We start from the raw sequence: 19990 nt of genomic DNA, 5'->3' as shown, positions 1-19990 counted from the left end.
TTCTTTTGGACATCTAGAATTCGCGACTCTTTGGGACATTGCGGTGGCAGTTCTTGGAGGACAGAGGAACTGGGGTTACTGGCATAGGCCATGAGTTATATGCTAAAAAGGTAAGCGTATGAATCTCGTAAGTTACGGTACAGTGGAGAGAAGTACACTGGGATAAAGTTCTCAGGAACAGTGAGGTGCAGGTGTAGAGAGAGTAGACGGAATGGATTCACGGGAGGCTTGGCTGGAGGATATCGTTTAAGATCTGAGGGGCGGAGCTGGTCTCCTGATTCCGAAGTCCAGTCTGTGGAGTGATTAGAACTGAGCTGTCAGCTGAGAGTGGACGCCCCCTGAATGGTGGAGGACGTTCTGAGAAGCAGACGCGGGGTCGCGGGGCCGTGGGAGGAAGGCGGGGCCTCGAGAGGTAGGCGGGGCCGCGGGAGGTAGGCGGGGCCGAGGAGGCCAGCCACGGTCCTCACTAAGGGGGTCGATGATGACACTGCCAGGTGAAAGGGGATTCAGAGGTGGAGAGGAGTTTGCACAGGGTGGGCCTGGAACATTCTCTAGATGATTCTGGAGGCCTAGGTTGTGCGGCCACGTTGTATGAGAGGAATCAGGAAAGTCACCTTTCAGCTCGGCTGTCACTTTCTTGGCTTTCACATCCGTCTTCTCAGTTACCTTCTTGGGTCCTCAGTCCCACTCCTCGCTTCAGCCTGTGGTTCTCAGTTCAGGGCCACAGTCTTTCCAGGGTGGGATTGGCAATGTCTGAGGACATTTGGTCGCCGCAGCGGGGGAGGGGTGCAGCTGGCATGTAATGGTGGAGACCAGGGATGCTGTCTAGTACTTTACAGGACCCCTCCCCCAACAGAGAGTGTCCAGTACCAATGCCAGCAGTTGAGGAACCCCGTGATGACATTTCATTGCATCATATTCCCACGTAAAGCCTTTTTAGTGGTTTTTCTGTCAGGATGAAGCCCACATTCCTTGGATCTCCATGACCTGCCTCCTTCTCCAGCTCGTGACCCACCTCCCGTTCTGTTCCTCCACACCCTGCCCTTCGCCTGCTGAAGTGCTGTTCGGTTTCCAGGACCGTCCCTGGGGCTGGGGGAAGGTTCCTGCTTCTACTCCTGAACTCTTACTCCTAGTTCAGTTATACTGTCTGTCAGAGGATGCTCTTCAGGGCCAGATGTCACTCCTCAGGCACCTGCCTTCACCACCAAAGTCTGCATGTTTCTCTCTCGAAGGACCTAACCTGTGTCATTGTAGGCTACATACCCTGCATGCCCCGGTGCGTATTAAATCTCCCGTGGAGCTGCCCTCGTGATGGTGCAGTGCCGCATCCCTGTATTTACCGTAGAAACATAGATCTACGATGAACGCAGGGATCTGGTGTCCCCAGAGTGGTCAGAGCAGACTCTAGTCCTAGACTGTGGATTCCTGCCCATCTCCTCAACTTACTGAAGACGTTGGGGCAGTTACCCAAGGTCACAGATTAAAAATTTTCATGTATAAGAATAGTACCTATTGGGGGTTATTTTGAAGATTAAATGAGACTAATTGTTAAAGCATTTAGCACACTACCTGGCATGTGATAAGTGCGAAGTAAATAGTAGAGATGACTGTTTTTATTATATTTCAAGTTTCTGTCAAAGAATCCAGCGTAGCCATTCATTAAATACGCCCTGATTTCATGAAGAGGAGGCTGGAAGGAAAGCCGTGGTGACTGAGGAAAGGAAGACCTGGAGGATCTATTAAGTGGATTGTTTGAGTGATCAGGAGTTTCCTATATTTCATAATCTCATGAACTTGGAGGGAAAGAGGTAGAGGATGGGATGGAATGTGGATTTGCTCAGGAATTGCTTGTCTTGGGAACTGACTCTCTACTGGATTTCTGCTTCAGGGCTTATTGTCATTCTTCTTTCTTAATCTACTTGCTGCTCTTGATTTTACTGGTGTAATGCCCACCTTCTTCCCCCAACTCTCCCGCTGCACATTTTTCTGGAGAGAGTGGGAAAAGCTGTGAGTCAGACACCTGGCAGTTTGGAGAGGTGAGGCCATCATGCCCACTTGGTGGTGTGTTCATGGCCACTTCATAGTGACCACGTGCTTTTGGGGGAAGTGTCACATGCAAATACTGGCACATCAGTTACTTATTTGTAGTGTCAACCTAAATAAAGGAGGTAAACTGAGGCAACCTCAAATGACCAGAAATTGAGTTTATTGGGGAGTAGCAGAGGAATTGCAATTCAGGAAGTTGGTTGAAGGCTCAGGGCAGCTCTGTTTATGGACAAGGAGTGAAAACGGGGCGTCCAGCCAGAGTCCAGGCAGTGAGTTCATTGACTTGAAGATGGGGAGGGACTCTTGGCAGGTGTTCACTGGTCAGGAGACAGGTTTCCGTCTTCTGTAAACCAGGCACTTAGGGGAAATCAGTCTCTTGGTTCCTCAGTTTGTTTCCTGGGGGCATGTGCGTGAGAGTCTCCATCCCCTCCCCCAGTTCTATTTCAGACTGAAATCCTCTCGTGGTCACTTTCACTCACTCTGTTGTGTGTGTGTCTAGCATACTTTGTAGATAATATGGCCTGAAAGAATGAAAGTACCGCTGTCTACAAGGACCTCTGCTTTACTCAGAATTCCTGAGACAGAGGAATCCAAGTGCTAGAGGTTGTTTATGCACAACATTGTTCTTCTCTCTCAAGGACTCTACCATGTGGAATACACTTAATTTTCTTGGCTGAATAATTCTTGTAGGGTAAAATTATTGAGGGGAACTGTCAATAAATGTAAACAGGAAGAAATCTGCTTACTATTCTTAGTTTTCTTCAAAGGGCATTTTTTCATCCAACTTTATTTTTAGTTAAAAAGTAGATTATTTCCTAAAGAATATGATAAGTAGATTGTGTCAAGAAGTTCCGAGTTGGTTTCTCTCTTTGCTGGCTGTGCACTTGCATGGTTTTTCAATAGTTGTGTTAGTAACCTTTCTTTAGCACAGGCTTGATTGTGTGCCGGGTCAGGTTACATCCCCCAGGTTTGTAGTCACATGGTTCAGTGTGAAGGAGAAGGATTTTAATACATGTTTTGAAAGTTATTTCTCTGGACTCCATCATTGTGTGGTTGTATGTAGTAATCAGTATCCACGCTTTCATGCATATGAATTGAAACACATATATTTTGAGATTATTTTATTTTTTTGACTTGGTATGTGGTTTAGTAAATTTCTAACATGTGCTGCTTTTTGTGTATTCCTTCTCAGAAGGCAGACAGGTGATTCCCCCCCCACTCCCCAGTTATGCTCAGATGGAGAGTATTGTTGCAAAAGTAGCGATGCTGCTGATTGCTGTTCCCTCACCACGGTGTAAATGCTGCCAGGACTTTTATAGATTTCAGAATAATAATCTCCAGCCATGAAGTTCATTGAGGTTTAGAAAAATCAGCTTTTAAAAACTCATTAGTGGCAGTCACCCTTTTTAAGTTAATGACATACTTTCTTCTCTGTGGTTTGTTTTTCTCATTTAAGGATCATGCTATTTCGGATGCCTGTTTTGCTTTCACGACTGGCGCTCTTATCACTTCTTTGGCAAACAGTATGGGTGACGCAGAATCCATTTTGAGTTTATATGATAGACTTTTATTAAAATGGGTGACTCAGCCAACTTTTCTGTTGTGATTTTCTTCTCTTTCTCGTGGATGTGCACTGAGTAGTAATTAGTTCTGTGGATGTGACTCGCCTTTTGGTGGCCTCCTTCTCCCGTCTCAAGACCCAGGAGGAGTGCAGAACCTGAAGGGCCCTTGGACCCAGAGGACACCAGCCAACCAGGAGCTTAGACGGCTTTTCCTCCAGATTTTTACTAGCCTTTGGAAATCTGAAAGATGATTTATTTCTGTTGTGTCACTTTATTGTCTAGATGAGGGGTTGGCACAGTTTCTTAACGTTGGCCAAAGAGAAGATATCTTAGGCTTTAGTAACTGTTTTACAGCCTCTGTCTCAGTACCCAGCTCTGCTGTCGTCCTGTGAGAGCCGCCGCGGACAACGTGCAGTGAATAAGCGTGGCTGTTACTTCCTAACAAGACTTCATTTACACACATGGCAGCGGCTGCAGTTTGCTGGCCCCTGGTCTATACTTAGGTAAAACGTAAAATGTAAATGTATTGTGTAGTGTGGCTTTTCTTTCCGTCTCTAACCATGTGTGGTCACCAGCCAGTCACATAATAGTTACTGACTTTTTTCATGAAAAACGCAGCTCCTCTCCCTGTGCTGTGTCTCTCACTGTCCAAGGGGCTGCCAGGTGGGCAGATGCAATGGCACAGTGTCTCGTGGGGACAGGAGACTTGAGTTCTGAGTGGTCATTGCGGCTGGAGCACAGTGTCCAGTGTGAGGGGCAGGCATGGGGGCGGGGCATCTGCAGAGAAGATTCTGGGTGGTACCCAGAGCCCTGGATGGAGGCTTCTTGAAGACGGGTTTAGGAATTGGAACTCAATCCCGGGAGCGGTGGGGAACCACTGGAGGGTTTAGGCAGAGGAGAGGGCATTCTGGGTGCTGTGGAGTCTGGACCGAGGGGTATTCTGTGGGTCTGACTTGGAGGCTGGAATATTCTAAGGAAGTTGAAGTGGGAATCCAGGGGAGTGGAGGTGCTGCCCTTAGCTATAGACGTGGTGCTGGGGATGAAGAAGGGGCAGTTCTGATGATACCGGTAGATTAGTGGTTCTCCCAGCACGCGCGGGCGTTGGAATCACCTGGAGGACTTGTGAGCACAATTGCTGGGCCCGCCCCAGAGGTTCTGAGGAGGTCTGAGCTGGGTTCCCAAGTGATGCTGCTGATGGTGGCCCGGGACCACACTCTGAGACGCTCTGCCTTAGAAGGTCCACATGACGAGCCTCAGGGATTTGGCTGATGATATAAAAGCGAGGGAGAGGGCAGGAATGAGGAGGGTATGTGCCCAGATTTCCGGCTTGGGCAACAGGGGAGAGGGTGGTGCTGTTTACTGTGTGAAGTACAGGAGGAGCAGGGTGGGAGAACAGTTAGTTCAGTTTAGGTCTTACGGAATTTGGGGATAATCTCCTGAAAGATATGCAAAAGTAACTGGTTATGTGTGTCTCGGGGTCAGGAGACAGAGCCTAGGGGGAGAGAGATGGAGGACTCTTCATCACGTAGATGATCCCTGAAGCCGTTATGCATTGAAAAGGCCTGCAGGGTGAGAATCAAGCAGGGCCTGATTTACAGATGAACATTTATGCAATGGGCAGGGGGCAAGCTGCACGGGGCAGGTAAAGAACAGTCAGAGGTGGGGCAGAAAAAAAGATTAAAAAATAGACAGATGGAGTATTAAGTGATATTAAATGTTGCTGAGAGGTCAAGATCGAGTAAGGCTGAAAAGCAGTCATTGACTTTGCCAAAGGTTATTGTTATTGTCAATAACCTTGTAGATGTAGAGAGCAGTCTGGGTGGGGTGCAGGGGGCGCCGGCCGGGTCTCCGCAGGCTGAGGCTGGACGGAGGGTCTGGGTGAGCTAGGGAGATGGGAGGGGGTCAGCACAGGTGTGTGATGAGTGCCAGCGGCTTTGTGTCAGGTGGGTTATGAGTGGGGAAGGAGAAGTACCTTTTTTAAAAAGCTTGGGAGTGTTTAGAGCCTGTGCAGATGCCGATGGGAGGGGTCCCATAGAGAAGGAGAACTGATGGATAGCACGTGGTCCTGGAACGCAGAGGGAGGGCATGCATAGCTCAGGTCACGGTTGGCCTGGGACACGGACAGGAACACCTGTGTGTGAAAACAGCCCTGGGAAGGGGGACGTAGTGCAGGTGGGCTTTCTAGGTGGCTCACGGGAAGGTGAGGGAGTGCTGGCGGCTTCCGTGTTCGCTGTGAATTAGGAGACGTTGACCTCTGCACTGGATGAGTAGGGGTATGTGAGGCCAGATATTTGAAAATGTTGTGGAAACAGTTCACTTGGATACACAGAACTGGGACTGAAGGCTGGCGGGAGGGATAGGGGTGCCCATGGAGGCTGGCAGAGGTGCAGGGTGGTGGGTTAATGTCGGCCCTGCCCCAGCACTGGGTGTGGCAAAGGCAAAGCAGCACAGGGATCTCAGACTGGCGCTGTGCCGGGTGATGCCTCCGAAGGTGAGTGAGGATGGGAGTTGGGAGTCAAAGAGCTCAGAAAGGGGCAGTGACTTACCTGTGGCCGAAATGCTTTGGACAGAGCCAGAAACCTGTCTCCTGACACTCAGGTGGATTGCTTTTCTCCACAGCCACTCTGCCTCCCTGAGAGAAGGAAAAACTTCCACTTGAAACATTCTAGCTTTCCCCATGTTCTTGGTGGTTAATGGTGCCAGTGTATTCATTAACTGAAGTTAGGTAATGAGTATTTCTTTAACAAAGTAATCCTGTGGCTTCGGGTCAGGTGAATGTGCTCTAAAGAATCTTGGACATTTTTAAAGCTGTTTGAGGGCTTCCCTGGTGGCGCAGTGGTTAAGAATCCGCCTGCCAATGCAGGGAACACGGGCTCGAGCCCTGGTCCGGGAAGATCCCACATGCCGCGGAGCAACTAAGCCCGTGAGCCACAACTACTGAGCCTGCGCTCTAGAGCCTGCAAGTCACAACTACTGAGCCTGCGTGCCACAACTACTGAAGCCCTCGTGCTCCGCAACAAGAGAAGCCACCGCAATGAGAAACCTGCGCACCACAACGAAGAGTAGCCCCCGTGAACAGCAACTAGAGAAAGCCCGCACGCAACAAGAAGACCCAACGTAGCCAAAAATAAATAAATAAAATAAATAAAATAAAAAAAAAATAAAGCTGTTTGAAAAAGATGTTGGGGATCCTTGTAAGTAAATACTAGGGATTCACAGATGGAAGACAGCCTACGAAGAGTGGAACTTAGTATTAGTAGCTTGAGAAATCTGCGTGGAAAGTGAAGACCTGAAAATGTACTTGAAATACTGCCCTGAAAGGAGAACTTTAAAAACGAGAATTTTTCCACGATGTTCCATGTGAAAACCCTGGTGTCACCAGTTCACTTGGAGCAGCCTGGGAGGAGGTCAGTTTAGATCAGAGACTGAGAGGATGGGCCTTGGGTGCAGCTCAGAAACGTGTTGGAGTGTCCTGGTTCCCATGAGTCTGGAGAGACCACATGTGAGCCTGCACGTAGGCGTAAGGTGTCTGGGTGTCATCACCATTGTGTTCCAAGGCCAAGCTTCTCAAGGTACCAGGTGGGCTGTATTGAAGGTCTTACCGATCCCACCAGGGGCATGACAATAGAGTATCCTTGTAAACAAAGCATCTGATGCAAAGTCAAAATATAACTGAGGTTAGGGATTGGCATTAATGGATTCTGAATCTGAAAGTGGCCTCATTTAGTAGTAAATATTGGTTGTATGTTGTCTGTATATTTACTGAAGGTGGACAGGGAAGAGGACGTCTGGACACGTGGAGGTGGAGGAGGAGGACAGGTGCCTCCCGAGGAGGGTCACAGGCGCGGTGGAGAAGGCCTTTCTTTCTAGTTTTCTGTTACAAATGCAACCAATATTTACTACAGTAGGAGGTGATCTTCAGATTCAAAATAGATGGCAGGGGAAGCCAGGGCAAGATCTGAGTGGAAATCCTGCGTTATGTACCTTAGAATGCTGATCTTGACTTAATACTCTGCAAACAGGGATGTTCGGGAGACAGGCTCTGAGATTCGTGCACCAAGTAGCAGAAGGTCTTTGAGGGGCGCCCGTTGGTGCATCCACCACTCCCCTTCCTGGGTGTCAGTTACAAAACTGAAAGACAGTGGTCTACATATGCTGACTTTCAAAGTATTTGGGAAAAAGTATGTACTGAGGTTTGCTATCTAATAAGAAAAAATTTACTCTCATAGAGGATGTATTGACTTAATATTTAAGAAGCTGCCCCTGATTTATCAGGCACAAATCTGATAGCAGTATTGTGGTATTTCAGTTGGCAACTGCTGCAGGCTTGTCCTTTAAAATGGTATCTTGGGAATTCCCTGGCGGTCCAGTGGTTAAGACTTAGTGCTTCCACTGCAGGGGGCCTGGGTTCCATCCAAACCAGGAATGTCAACTCACTGTGGACAATAGGCAATGAAGACCAAAAGGCAGGCGATGCTTTCATCAGTGTGAGCAGGAAAATGTGAGAGGGAGTGATTATGTCCATGGCAAATGCAGGTTAAGTGAATCCACGTGGGTCTGTTGGGTTCCCCCAGTCCAGGCGTTAGGACTGAGGAGAGTCAGAAAACTGGAATTTATTTCTTGTTCTTGATGCCATGAGACACATAATGTAGATGGTCTGTGGCTTTCAGGACCGTGGTAACAAAACTAAACTGTTTCCATGCTTCAGCATTTCTCTGTTTTGCTAAATACATACATACATACATACATACATACATACATACATATATACATACCTCAGCAGTAGTTATGGGGGAAACTGAAAGTGGTCTTGGGTCCCCATATTTATCATCAGGGGAGCTTTTTTTTCCATCTCACCCAAAGTAGGTCTCAGTGAGTTATGTTTTTATAGCAACATCATTAACGAAAAAACCCAGGAATAGAAGCCAACATTTAGTCTTAGATCCAAGCACTGTGCTAAGTGTTATTTAATTTAAACATTTATTTAACCCTACTTCCATTTTCTGGTGTGAAAACTGAGGCATAGAGAGTGTCACTTGCTAAGTCCCGGAGTTCTGTAAGTGGCAGAGGCGGACTCCAGACCCAGGAAAGCTGACCCCACGTCTCCTGCCTTTCCTCGCTTCTGTAGCTGATGTGTTGCCAGAGCTGTTGATTCAGAGACACTGCTGCCCATGAACAGCGCGGGGCCTCCTCCGACCCCCGGAGGGCGCATCCTCCCGTAAGTTATGGGCGGCCCTCCGCCTGCAGCCGCGGTTCTCTCTGCGGAGAATATGATTCTGAAGTGTTGCCTCCTGAACAGAATCCGTGTGGAAGCGGACCCACGCCATTCAGACCCGCGTTGTTCAGGGGTCACTTGTCTATCTGGGAACTCTGGCCTTGTTCCGTTGTTGTCACTCTGGTGCACGTCACCTCTGTGCCTCCTACTTGGTCTCCGTGTCCCCCCTCCTGCCCCTCAGCTCCTTCTCCACAGACGAACGATCCCGTCACCTGCTGGAGATGTTCACCCTCACCTGAGGCGGCCTTGGAGCCCTCACGCACGCCTGCAGGGCCCTCCCTCAGCAGGCTCCCGGCTGGGTCTGCAGCCTCTGCTCCTCTCTGCCACGTTACCGTGCTACCGCAGAGCTTCCTAAAATTCGAATTTGGACTCCAGTTTTGGAAAGTCCGATTGATTAGGTCTGAGGTTGACCTCTGGAAATAGGGGTTTTGATCAGCCAGGTTTGGGAAAGCCTTGCTCTAGAAAATGTGTTCTATGATTATTAGTTGCTGCTTAGCTGTGGAAGCTGCTTTTTGCCTTTTTTCATTAACTCCAAGGAGGTCCTACCTTTGAATTCTCAAGAGTTTGAGCTCAGCCGATGAGGGCCACTAGGCTAAGCTTAATGACCCAACGTCTTCCCCAGACGGCTCGTTACGTTTTGGTTCACTTTCTGTGTGTAATTGAGAAACTGCTCACGTGAGAGAGAGAGAGATGGAGCTGGTCTCCAGGTGGTTGATGGACTTTTCAGTGGAGCTAATGCCACCTCTAATTTATTATGGGAACTTCCTCTGTTTAATTCTTTCATTGTTCTCATTTGAAAAAAGATGAGATGTAAAATGCAGATATTCAGACCTGGAAGCGTAACTCTGAATAAATCCCTGTCTTTAACAAAAAGTTTATTAAATTTAATCTTATTCAGTATTTACTGTGGCCCCAGGCCTAATCCCTGGGATTTTTCTCCCTTTATATATTTATAAGCATGTTCTTCGGAATTTTACTTTTGAAATACAGGGGGTTGTGGAACAAGGAAGTTACAGAATATTAAGACTGAGAATAAAATAATTATTTATGAGTTTATCAAAGTTTCAAACAATTCTACAGAGAAAAAATTTAAAGCTTTTCTATAATCTTGTCTACAGGGTACGTATTCTAGATTAAGAAGTTGTTATGGAATGCATATACAGATATAGATAAAAAGTTATTTTTTACAGATATTTTTATCTCTACTGTTATCACATATACTAAGTATTTCTGATTTGATTTGTAAGCTATTTAATTGTACCACATAAATGTGAATGCATAAAATGAGCAAGGTACTATTACTGTTAGATTCTTCCTTTCTTTGCTCTGTTCGTGCCAAGCATTTCTGTGGCATTTTTTCTATAGCGTTTATTCTGCTGCATTGTTGATTGCCATTCCCCTATTTTTGTGGAAGAGAAGTTAGGAGGCCATTTCTTCTTGGCAAGTCTCTACGCTCAGCAAATACGCAACCGCAACCGAGGTGCTAAATTTCAGTCAAAAGTAGAAGTCAGCGTCATTTTGAAAGTTTCTTCTTATTCATGCACAGGGATCCAAGTAGCACATGCTTAGCTCTGCCCTCTTCTGGTGATTTCAAATTATGCAAAGGGAATTCCCAGAACAGGATTACAGTTGACCCTTGAACAACGTGGGGTGAGGGCTACCCTCCGAGCCGTCGACAAGCTGTGTATACTTTATAGTGAGCTCTTCGTGTCTGCCGTTCAGCCAGCGGGTTGGGCTGCAGTATTTACTGTTGAGAAAATCCACGTGCAAGCAGACCTGTGCAGTTCAAACCCTTGTTGTCGAAGGGTCAGCTGTAATTTCCAAGGTTACAGAGTGGCTGGAAGACGTTTTAAAATTTCAGCACCATAGAATATATTCACTGAAAAATTAATTGTAATAGTTTTGATTTTTAAAATGTAAAATAATCATTCAAATTGGAGAAAAATGGAAACTGCTTTCTACATTGCTCAAGAAAAGTCATTGTAATTTTCTTTCTCCAAGTACAGATGAAAACAAATACAAATATAGTTAAGGTTACAGTCATATTAGAATAATCCAATATTTTGAATGTTGACGCTGATGAAGTTAAAGGATTTTTTGTACTCTTCTGACCCAGTACTTTCTCAGTTCAAGCTCTGGATAACTCCCTTCAGTTGACTTTTAGGTTAAAGGAGCAGACCTTCCTTTTTAGATAAAACAGTTTTCATTAAGATGAATTTGCTAACTTGATTACCTCTCTTAGCTACAGGATTAACTTTTACTGAAATATTCTTTCCCTTTTAAGGATTTGTACAAAACTTTGTGAAGGAGCTTGTGTCAAGATATAAAGATCATGGGTGCTTACAGACATGATGGACTACAAATGCACCTTTAAAAAAATATATGTATTTATTTCTTTGGCTGTGCGCCAGGCCTTAGTTGCGGCGCTCGGAAACTTCATTGCAGCATGTGGGATCTAGTTCCCTGACCAGAGATCGAACCTGGGCCCCCTGCATTGGGAGCACAGAGTCTTAACCACTGTACCACCAGGGAAGTCCCTACAAATGCACATTTCAGAACAACCAGCCATCAGATATAGTGAACACAGAGTACTGACGGGAACCAGTTAACCTCTTCTTTACCCAGCAGTAAACTACCGTTGATTAAACGAGACACCAGGCCATCCCATGATCTCCTTAGCTATGAGCAAGAAGCATTGTCTTTGAGCACGAGGAAAGCTTCCACAAGGTAAGACCAAGCAATCACAATTAAGGTACCTCCTGCTGAGAGCCTTGCTGGATCATGACTTTAATTAAGGTCACACTGACATTTAATAATAATTTGAGATTAAAATCCAGCTAAAGAGCACTGAGCTAGGGGATGAAAATTGATTTTGTTTCTAAACTCTGTAATGAGTTGTGTTATCTCACTGGTAAAATGAAGTCCAATTCCATGACCCTTTAAATAACAGTAACATTTGTGGAGCTGTTAGTTTGCTAAGGATTTTGCACATGTCATTTCATCTTACACACCTTATAACACCCTGGAGGTATTATTAATGTCTATTTTCGAGAGAGGGAGACTGGGCATTGCAATTAGCAGGAGATGGTCCCCATCTAAGTCTGTTGAACTCTGAAACGCCTCCTCTTGACTATCGTGTCTGTCATGCAGAGGCCGTTGAATCACTTTTAGAATCAGTACAGTCTATGAACACAAACATGTTAGCATCTCACAAGTATGGTCTAAGACAAATGCACAAGTTCTAACAGGAGCCTTCCTTTGTTAATAACTTCAGAAAATAAGTGATATGTAGTAGAAGCAAGATGAAGCTAATAAACTATCTTTCCTGAATAGCTTATGGATACATGGGTCATATCAACAAATTTGTTAGTCCTAAGTCCCAGTTGTTACATTAGTATAAGTGCTTGATCTTTGGAAATGGCTTGTCACGGCCTCTGTTTTGTGTAGTTGTGTTTGTGCTCTGGAGAGTGGCTGGTCTCTGAACGAGGATGATCACAGCTGTAGCCTTAATGGCAGCGCCGTTCACTAATCATCCCGTCAGGTTCCCTGGAAGCACCGTCCAGGCCCCCTTGTCTGTAAGGAGTAGAGCTCATTATACATTTTTACCTCACTTCCACATTGTTGCTTGTGGTTGGTGACACAGCCTTTATTTTAGCTCCTCTTTCTGTGAGAGGGGCTCAACAGGCAGCTGTAGCAGATGTGCTGCTTCCACTCGGTCTGTGTTTTCCTGGAGCGCATTGGCAGACCTCCCCCTCAGCTGATACCTGTGAGAAAGTGTAGGCGCTGGTGTGTGGAGCCTGGATTCCGGAGAGGGGGGTCGTGTCCTGAAAACTCAGGAATGCAGTTTCCTGCAGCACTTCCTCCTAGAGAAGGAAGCTTCATCCGCCTGAGGTGGGTCGCCAGTGAGCGTGGCTCTGCCCCGTCCCGAGCAGGACCCTGCGGTCCCCGCCAGCCCTGGCTCTCAGCGCCCGCTTCCTGCTGCTCCTCGCGGGCGGCTGCCCCCAAGGGCCCTGACGTTTACAATGTACACGTCACGCTCCCTCTGTCTCATTCAGCCCTCGTCTCTCCTCCAGGCCCGGCTGAGCCTGTGTGCCCTTCTCTGGGCCCTTTTGTTACTCTGAGCTATTTATTCCCCTCAAAAAATTACTTTCACTCCTTCCTTTAACTTAAAATTGGTTTCCTTTCATCAGACCGCAGTTTTTTGAAATCCATACCTTTGTTGGCCTTCTCTCTGGCTCTCGTAACCTCCTAGTCCCGGCAGGCGGGGGGTGTGTGTGCACGTGCGCGTGCATCAGTAGGGTCATACAGCACCTCCCCACCAGGCTCTCCCTCCCTGGGCCTGCTCCCGGATCACTGGGAACCTCAGCACCCGGCCCCGTCGCCTGTCGCTGCTTCTGCTGTGAGCTGGAGGGTGAGGCAGGGATCGCATCCCTGGAAACAAAGTCGTGCCAGGTACCAATTAGGAAATTCTGTTGCTGCAACCCTTGCTGCTCTACGGAGCAGATGTGTGCAGAGAAGAGCTTGCATCATGTGGATTTTCTGCCTTACTGCTCATCCCCTCTGTCTGCCTGATGAAAGCCTTGACCTCCGTGTTCCACTGGCATCTCAGATTCAACTTACCTGAAATCAGACTCCTTTGCAGAACATCCTCAAGTGGTCCGCTTTTCTCAAGGGTATGACTGTGGCTTTCTTCCAGGTGCAAAACCTTGCCTGCCTCTGCACCGAAGCCCTGTGCCCCTCAGCTCCTGGGAAATCTGCCTCTCAGCCCGGGGTCCCCACCACCTCTCGCTTTAGGCCTCTTGCCTGGATCAGTCCCCATACTTCCCATCCCCTGCTTGTTGTGGCTCATTCTCACCAGGACCGGGTCTGCTTTATTTTACTGAGGGCCCCTGGTCCTGCTCACATGGTGCACACCCCGACCAGATCGGCACTCCCCTGCCTTCTCCCTTCTCCCTTCTCCACTTTGACTCTCCCTGGTCCCCCGAGTACCCTGCGATTCTGTGTCCCCGATTTGCTGATTTACCCCTTTTCCTGAATGTTCTCCAGCCATACTTTTTGGATTTAAATAATAATTTTCGTTTTTTGTTGGCAAATTTTGTTTTTCAGATTCTTTTTAAAATTGAGGTAGAGTTGATTTACAATGTTGTGTGAATTTTTACTGTACAGCAAAGTGGTTCAGTTATACACCTATATATGCATTCTTTTTCATGTTCTTTTCCATTCTGGTTTATCACAGGGTATTGAATATAGTTCCCTGTGCTATACAGTAGGACCTTGTTGTTTAACCATTCTGTATTCAGTAGTTTGCATCTACTAATCCCAAACTCCCAATCCATCCCTCTCCTTGGAGGTTCCGCCTTGGTAACCACAAGTCTGTTCTCTCTATCCGTAAGCCTGTTTCTGCTTGGTAAATATGTTGATTTGTGTCATATTATACATTCCACATGTAAGTGATATCATATGGTCTTTCTCTGTCTGACTTACTTCACTTAGTATGATAATCTCTAGGTCCATCCATGTTATTGCAAGTGGCATTATTTCATTTTTTTTATGGCTGAGTAATATTCCATTGTATACATGTACCACATCTTCTTTGTCCATTCCTCTGTCGATTGACATTTAGGTTGCTTCCATGTCTTGGCTATTGTAAATAGTGCTGCAGTGAGCATTGGGGTACATGTATCTTTTTGAATTAGATTTTTCTCTGGATATATACCCAGGAGTGGGATTGCTGGATCGTATGGTAACTCTATTTTTAGTTTTTTGAGGCACCTCTATATTGTTTTCCATAGTGACTGTACCAATTTACATTCCCACCAACAGTGTGGAAGGCTTCTTTTTTCTCCACATCCTCTCAAGCATTTATTTGTAGATTTTTTGATGATGGCCATTCTGACTGGTACGAGGTGGTATTTCATTGTAGTTTTGATTTACATTTCTCTAGTAATTAGTGATGAGCATCTTTTTATGTGCCTCTTGGCCATCCGTATGTCTTCTTTGGAGAAACGTCTATTTAGGTCTTCTGTCCATTTATTGATTGGGTTGTTTGTTTTTTTCTTGATATTGAGCTGCTTGAGCTGTTTGTAAATTTTGGAGATTAATCCCTTGTCAGTCACATACTTTGCAAATATTTTCTCCCATTGTGTGGGTTGTCTTTTTGTTTATGGTTTCCTTTTCTGTGCAAAAGCTTTTCAATTTAGTTAGGTCCCATTTGTTTATTTTTGTCTTTATTTCCATTACTCTAGGAGCTGTCTCGAAAAAAAGATATTGCTGTCAGTGATGTGATGTGGAATCTCACGCTTTCACTGAGCCAGCATCTGTCCTCAGCATCTGTCCAAGTGCAGCACCTCAGCTTTCCTTTGGGAACTACCTCCCACCTGCTTCCTGTCCAAACAGTTTCAGGGGGCTGATCCCACGTTCCACCCACCTGGAAGATGGGTGTATAATCCATGTCTAGCCAATCCCATTTTCCATCCTGTGCTTGCTGTGACCGGTTCAAGGATGAGAACGTGACCCAAGCCAGGCCAAAGGCATTCAAAGTCATGAGTTTTCACGGAGCTTAGGGAAGGAGAAAACCTTCCAGGAAGAATGGAGATTGAGTGGGTTTCATCCTGGAGTTACTGGAGGCCCTAGATGCAGTGAGAAAGACTGTGCCTATGATTGGCACCACCCAAGGCACTCAGCAGGACTGGTGGTTGGAGAGGGACCAAGTCACACTATGAGAATGTGAGCCCTTGGGCCTGATACCTCCAACTCCACTCTTCAACTTGTCTCCTGTAAGTATTCATTTATTTCTGTAATTTATAATAATATTATTTATTTTACTTGAGTAAGCATGTCTAGTCCCTTGTAATCAAAAAAGTCCTGACACATCAGGACCAATGATTCCTGAGACTCCCTCTGGCCTGGTGTCCTCATTGGGCGGGTGTGTCTGGGGGAGATGAAGACACTGGCTTGGGTCGGATCTAAGGGGAGCAGCTAACGACTCTGTGCCTGTTCCTTCTATGTCCTGGGAGAGGGAAACCTCAGAACAACGAGAGGAGAGCTAACCTGGAGAAAGGGTCATAGGATGGATAATTGGTCTGCTTGTATTCGCTGTATTTTAGGGTTCATTTTGTTTGTGTGTTATTAAGAAATCACCTTTTTATTCTAGATTTACAGGGTGGTGCAATCGCTTGTTCTCATTTGACATTTAATTTCACCTCTCATCCTAGTTTTCTACAGAATTGTCACAGTTAATGAACAAATATGGATACTTTACCATGAACTATAATGCATATTTTATTCAGGTTCCCATCATTCTCCCATTTTCTGTCCTAGGATCCCATCCAGCGTATCACAGGGCATTGAGTCATCATGTCACTTTAGGATCTCTTTGGCTTTGACATTTTCTCACACTGTCCTTCTCTCAGTGACCTAGACAGTGTTCAGGAGGACTAGTCAGGTATTTTGCAGACTGTCCCACATTGAGATTTACTTGGTGTTTTTCTTGTGATTAGAATGGGTTCATGGGTTTTGAGGACGCAGATCCCAGAGGCAAAGTGCTTTCTCATGACTGTATATCACGGGAACATACATAAAGGCAACTTATCACTGTTCATGTTAACTTTGTCTTCCTGACTTAGGTAGTGCTTTTCCCCACTGTAATGTCACTTTTTCCTTAAGTCTGCGCCGTGTGTCTTCTTTAGGATGAAGTCACTATGTGGCCCCTACACTTCAGGCCAGGGGAGTGAGCCCCACTTCCTTAATGAATGACTGAGTATCTACATCAACTCTTTGGAGTTGTTCCATGCAGTTGATTAAACAGCACTCATAAAACACACACACACACACACACACACACGCACACACACACACTGTATATAATCATTTACTTTTACCAGTGTGGACACTCCACCCAGATCGTTATTTTAAGCTTTTGGTTATAATTCAGCAGAACGGTATTTGGTTGTTCAATTCGCTCCTGCTTTGGCTCTTGAGAGCTCCTTCCATGGGCTCCTGCTTTCCTCTGACATAGTTCCATCCTGTGGGTTTCCTGTCTTCTTGGTGCACATTTTCTTATGTGCTTGTTGACCATTTGCATTTCTCGTCTGGAGAAGGGTCTGTTCAAGTCCTTTTCCATTTTAAAAATTTGGTTATCTTTTTGTTGTTGATGATTTGTAAAAGTTGTTGATGTATTCTGAAAAGCAGGCTCTTGTCAGGTATATCACATGCAAATATTTTCTTCCCTTCTGTGGGCTGTGTTTTCACTTTCTGGATAGCACTTTTTGATGCACTAAAGTTTTTAAAATTGAGGAAATATAATCTATCCATTATCACATGGGTATTGTAACCTTCTTCCTTTGCTTGTCTGTAACCTCTCACTCTAAAGGTAAGAAACCTGGCTTCCACCATTTGTCCTTCATTACATTCACTGCTTGCTCCATTCCGGATTACAGATATACTAGTTTCAGTATTGTTAGCTTCTACCACCATGGGAAGGAACTTACAGAGCCCACTATTTATGGATGGCACAACTTGCCTTTGTTCTACAGATTCTGGTCTTTTCTTCTATATTTAATTAGGTCAAGTATCTTTTGCCCCACCATCCAGGAGTGAGTTTTTTTCATTACATTTCTAAATCAGTTAAGATTCCTTGTCACATTCTCTGTTCCATCCTGTGACATTCCCGTATCTTAAACCACTACATTTGAGTGTATGATGATTTCCTGGCTGGGTTGTAAAGATCTATGGCTTTAGACTACTGCATAGTGACAGCCATCCGTCACTGAAGTATCCATGGAATAGTTCAGCTCCCCACCCCATAACCTGTTTACCACCTCTGATTGACCTGTCCCAGAATGTCATCGAAATGGAGTCCTGTGGTGTGTAGCTGCCTCAGACTGAATTCTTTCAGTTAGCAATACACATGTGAGAGTCACCAATGTTTTTTTGCGTGGGTTGCTGGTTTATTCCTTTCTTTTTCTGAATAGTTTCCATGGCATGCATATGGGAGGCAAAATAACTTTCCCTCTACCCTCCTAGGTTCTTGACTGAGGACTCCACACCCCCACCCCTCGTAGGAAAAGACAAACATAATCATACAGACAAATGCCAGTAGATATATCATCTTTCTTTCCAAAATATTAGCCATGAGTCAGTAAAACTGAGTAATGCAAAATCATCTGTGTATAGAAAATGGTAGACTCTGAATTGTGTTTCTGGCAGATGGAACAAGAATGATTACTTGCTTAGTGAGAGCTAAAGATTTTTACTAATATCTGTGGAGGATCCTTTTCAGATTTAGATTTGCCCTGATATGTAATCTTATGGAGGCTGTGGACTAAATTCTGGACAAAGGAATTTTTGGAAATACCTGTGGCCATCGTGGTGTTTTTTTAAAGCCAATCTGAGTGGATAAAATATCCAGTTTGTCTACAGTTAGCATTTTCCCTTCCAGTCTCGGGTAGCGACTTTAGTGGACTTCGTTAATTTCAATGGCTGGACATGCAAAGGAAGAGAGCATTGCGGTTTTGGAGGGGGGGTGGCGTGGGTGGAGGAGGTTTTAATTGCATTCATCAGGTGAAGAAATAGTGTCTCCTATTTTATGACAGGAGGCAAGAAGCACAGTAAAAGCAAGGCACCCTCAAGTTAGAGTTATCTCCTTGGATGTTCGCGTTTAAAGACTTGGTTCTCAGGACCAGGAGGACAGAGCTCTTGCTGGCAGAAGAGCCTAAGGGAGAGTGCAAGCATCTTAAAGAAGAACTTCTGGGCATATTTCCTATTATCAGAGGTGTGGGGCAATTACTATTTAAGTGTTTCTTCTTTCTTGAGTGTACGGTAGTTCTTTTCCCTGTCCCCTGACATGAAAGAAAGTGGAGACTTTGATATTGATAAGAAGGGTGGGTGGGCTTTGAACTCCTCCTAGAGCCACATTTCTCTTTTTACCTAGACGAGATTCATAAAGCACGAACACGTGGGCTGCCCTCCAGGAGCTTGCTGCCTATTGGGAAAATGCAAACAAGTTCACTGCAGTGAGAAACTTGTGTTGCGGAAGGTGAAATGGGAGCAAAGGGGAGGGCGGAGGGAGTCTTGTGTGGTTTCTCCTTAGATCCTCCTGCACCTGGTTTCCTGACTTTTCTTTGTTCTAGAAGCGATCCCCTTGTTAGCCCTTTAGGAGCTCCAGTGATGCAGGGGAGACGTGGTCTGTGCAGTCCCCCGAAAAGCTCTCTACTTTGCTACCTCATCTTGTCAAATTGGGGAGGGCCAATCATCCTTTTTTTGTCTAGAGTGCAGCTCTGGCTTCCTTTATCTTCACCAGTCGCCTCCGAGGAGCTTGGCATCCTGGTAGATAAAACTCATTCTTCACAATACTTGTGCATTTAAAATTGGACCCAGTGCCTCCTTTCACGTCCTCAGTGAGGCCTGCTCCATCATTAGTCCATGTGGCCTAAAGGTCAGAGAACCTTCCTGTTTACAGACAAGAACCTCACATCTCAAAAGGATGCCCCTTTAGAGGCTACTGTCAGGCTTCAGTATGAAAATATTCCAGGTCTTACATTCACACCTTCAGGATTCAGATAAAAACTGAAGGAAGAGAATTGGCTAACTACAAAATCAGAAAGAAGTATCAAGAATAATGAAAGAATCAGTTAAAGGGACAAGTGATCTACAGCCAAGCACCATGTTTAAGACAGTGATTCTGAGCCTTTTTCATACGTAGCACACTTCAAATGTGAGAAGCATTTATGACATACTCAATGTGAGGTTTAAATTTTGTAGGACCTTGTGTGTATATTGCAGTTGTGGGCGGTTGCCATCTAAAAAATGGATTGTTGGTAAGTGGGCATTCGGAGTTTGGAGTATAGTTGCCTGTGTTAACCGCATTGTTATGGAGGGTTAGGGCCTCAGGCCTGTGCCCGTCTTACTTAAAAGAGAGTATACTTATTCTATCCATCAAAGCATCGAAAGTTCCATCAGAAACTGCCTGGAGCCTCTGCCTGCGGCCTTGATGGCGCTGTTTGTCTCCCCCTCTCACAGGGCCAGTTTCTGCTTAGATTTCAGAGATGGCCATGGGGAGAGGCGGGTTGAGGCTCTTGTAAGCTGCCTCCGTTTCCCAGTGGGACCG

The sequence above is a fragment of the Balaenoptera borealis genome (genome assembly GCF_965194805.1).
Source record: "Balaenoptera borealis genome assembly, chromosome: 5".
NCBI classification, from domain to species: Eukaryota; Metazoa; Chordata; class Mammalia; order Artiodactyla; family Balaenopteridae; genus Balaenoptera; species Balaenoptera borealis.
The sequence above is the reverse complement of the archived record's forward strand: the minus strand, read 5'-3'. Positions refer to the sequence as shown.